This window comes from Diadema setosum, chromosome 6 (assembly GCF_964275005.1).
Source record: "Diadema setosum chromosome 6, eeDiaSeto1, whole genome shotgun sequence".
NCBI classification, from domain to species: Eukaryota; Metazoa; Echinodermata; class Echinoidea; order Diadematoida; family Diadematidae; genus Diadema; species Diadema setosum.
In genome coordinates this window covers 9,300,513-9,304,536 of record NC_092690.1, presented here as the reverse complement: position 1 = coordinate 9,304,536, position 4,024 = coordinate 9,300,513, and positions in this window count along the sequence as shown.

Sequence of the window (4,024 nt, the reverse complement as noted above, 5' to 3'; positions counted from 1 at the left end):
CAAAGTTATTAAAAAAAAAGATGGTATTAGCCGACGTGCCGCTTGCCGTTAATGCCGTAAAAAAGATATATTTAAGACAACACTCTTGCGTTCTCTGAACCATTATGACTGTCATTGTCAGTGTTGAAAGTTTATTACTAAGTTTAATTATTGAGAAAAAAAATTAACTAGGATTTGTATATAATGTATTCCACTGATGGTTCATTGGCAGTAATCACCCTACTGGATAGGTTCACCGACCTATCATACTATCCAATCTCAACATTTACTCTTTATTTATGCTTCATGCACCTTGAAATGTTATTGTCTACATTCTATGCTGTTATGATCTTCTGTTCGAATCAGAAGCACCTGCTTACATGTAAATGTATACTGGTTTTGGCCGGCTACTTGCCTGACACGCCTGAATTGGTCGCTCAGCTCACTAAGACGACCGGTATTTAGTAATCAGCTGTTATTTTGGCGCCCTTTTAATACAATTATTGCACATTGTTTGTGGAGGGTTAACAACACTTCGAAGATCTGTGTAAGCTTTCATCTCCCTTTTATAAGCATCAACCATTTAATAGGCAAGGTTCACCGACCTGACACATTATCCAATCTTTTCATTTACTGCTCATCTGCGCTTCATGCATTTGAACTGCTGTTTGTCCACATTTTTATGCTGCTATAATGATTCTCTATCGCATTGCGAGCACCTGCTCACATATTAACGCATACTGGTCTAGCCGGCCATGCCGGCTACTTGCCTGAAATGTCTGAATTGGTTACTCAGTCCACTGAGACGACCGGTATTTAGTAGTCAGCTGTTATTTTATCGCCTTTTTAGTGCAATTATATTATGCAATTTATCACGCTGTTAGTGGATGGTCAACAACACGTAGAAGATGTGTCTAAGCTATCTGGCACTATTCATTATAATCTGTTGTTTTTATTTTGGAGCCACTCGTGGCGCTATTTCATCACATGGTTTGATACCGGCCATGTGTTGCTATGATAGGATATGTGAAATACGCATCACCCATTATTTATCATCAGAGCGGCGAGGACTCTGCTAAATCCATTAGAATTTTGTTGTGTTTTCATATTTTTTTCAAAGTAAAGAATGGTATTGGCCAACTTATCGCATCCTTTTAAGTTTATTAAGAAGAAAAGAAACATTGTAGCCAACACTCTTGCGTTCTGTGAACTATTATGTTTTTTGAGTGTAAAGTTTATTTCAAAGTTCAACAATAACATAAAAAAAAAGAAACTGACTGTGACTTGCCACAAGGCATTTCAATGATAATCATTATGCAGTAGCCACCCTACAGAATAGGTTCACCGACCTGACATATTATCCAATCTCAACTTGGAAATGCTAATCTATGCTCATGCATTTGAACTGTTGTTTGTCCACATTCTATGCTGTTATGATATTCTCTATAACATGACGAGCACCTGCTTACATTTAAATGTACTTGTTTTGTCCGACTATTGTACTCGCCTGACATGCCTGAATTGGCCGTACAGCTCGCCAAGTCGACATACTTATTACGAGTCAGATGTTATTTTGGCGCCCTTGTAGCGCTACCTTGTCATTGGTTATTGTTCGTTAATAGTCACATCTCCCTGATCATGTACATTAATGGTTGAATGAGTTTCTTTCAATAGCCATGCATTTTCTGATGTCAATACAACAGCGGTACAGACTCTGTCTGAACTATTTTTACACTGGTTCCGTTTGTTTTGACTTTCATTTTCGCATGTTGTTGGACAAAAGTATACCAAAAGGTGTATATATAATTTGATATCTTCTACAAACTCGTCATTAGAGTAAACGCCATGATTATGTATAATATGTTACTCTTCTGCCGTTTGCTTCCGCCATTTGCTTCTGTGTATTTTTGCTTCGGAAGCCCACAGAGACACTGGATTTGTTCTTGTTATTGTGTTGTGTGTGTTGTATGTCACTCTCTGTTAATGCCTCTGTACATTCTCACTTACCTTATTCTGCTTTTTCTCGTCTCACTTCCGTCTTCTCCGCAGCGATCTTCTGCTTATCGTGATTTTGACGTCGTTTATGCTTATAGATTACTCCAGTGTTTTGCCTCTTTCTGGCGACTGGTCGTTTTCTTGTACCATCCTCTTATCTACGATATCCTAGTTTTGCAAAAATCGCAGACTTTTGTAATCTCGTCTTGTATCTTTAATTATGGCTAATTTTCTTAATGCTCCTTTTAATTCCGTATCGAATGATGACTTTTTTGAATTGTTTAGGAACACCAGTTTAGACTTTGACCCTGTTAGCGGGCTAACCAACACACGACCCACCCCTTATGATGATTTTGTTACCGAAAGTCTGAATACAGCAGCTAGTGAATTGCCTCATGATCTTAGTAATGATCCCACTTAAAACATGTTGTGCAATTATATCACAGTGAATCAATACAAAGATATGATTCACAACTTCTCTGAGGATACGTTTTCTTTATTATACTTAAATATAAGGAGTTTGAATAAACATTATGATGATTTAAAGTTTTTATTAGAATCTGATGAAAGTCAGTCGTTATCGGTTCTCGGATTAAGTGAGACATGGTTGACTTCCAATGCAGAAAATTCTTTTGCAATCGATGGTTACGATTTATTTGTTAATAATAGGCCTGATAAGAATGGTGGGGGTGTTGCATTGTATATATCATGTTGCTTTGAAACTATTGTCCACGAAGGTATTTCTAGAATGGACAATGTTGTTGAATCTTTGTTCATAGAAATTCTCATCCCAGGATGTAGAAATCTTATGGTAGGCATTTTATACAGACCTCCTAACTCAAACGCCAATGATTTTTTTTTAACGTATTACTCAGATTTGGTAAATTCACATGTTTTCCGAAATAAGGATTGTTTTTTGCTCGGCGATATTAATATTGATTTGCTAAAGTCTGAGCATGACAATATCTCTAGTGATTTTATTCACACACTTCTATCCTCATCTTTTCTCCCGCTTATCTCCAAACCCACACGTATTACAGATCGTTCTGCCACCCTCATTGACAACTTTTTTGTAATATTTTACCCCTCCCCGATTCTTTCATAATTCTTTCAGATATGACTGATCATTTTCCAATAATGACTTATTTTACTCTTAAAACATCATCTAATAGTAAACCTCCGTCATTTCCTTTGTTTAGTCGTATAGTTTCACCCGAAAAGCTAGCTAGTTTTGATGTGGCTCTTGAGAGTGCTGACTGGTCAGGAGTGTTTGGTAGCGATGATATCAATATATCTTTTCATAATTTTATGGAAATATTTAATCATCATTTAGATGATGTAATTCCAAAACAAAAAAATAGAACAGATTATAAAAAAACACCCAGGTTACCTTGGATCTCAAAATCAATCCTTCGTTCAATTAACAGGAAAAATCGTTTGTATTATAAGTTTAAGTTGGAAAAAACTGAGCGATCGAAAAATAGATATACATCATACAAAAATACTTTGACAATGATTTTACGTTCTGAAAAGAAAAGATATTACTTCAAGCAATTCTCGAGATATAGGTTTGATATGAAAAATACTTGGAAAATTCTAAAACAGGCCATGAATGTTCCGAGTAAACACTCTGACATTGACAAAATTAAAGTGAATGATGAATTGATTAATGATTCTCTTCATATTGCAAATATTTTTAATTCCTATTTTTCAAAAATAGGTGAAAATTATGCTCAAACTATTCCTGCAACAGAAACTCATTTTACTGAATTTTTAGGTCAGTGCAACTCTGATTCCATATTTTTTACACCAACTAATACATTTGAAATTATTGATATAGTTTCCTGTTTTGAGAACAAACGAAGTTCTGGTTATGATGAGATGGATAATTTCATACTTAAGGGTGTTATTTCCTCGATTGCTGATCCACTTGTTCATATATTTAATTTGTCAATCCTCAACGGTGTGTTTCCGGATAAAATGAAATTGGCTAAAGTAATACCAATATTTAAGAAAGGTGATAAACTTGAAGTCAGTAATTATCGCCCAA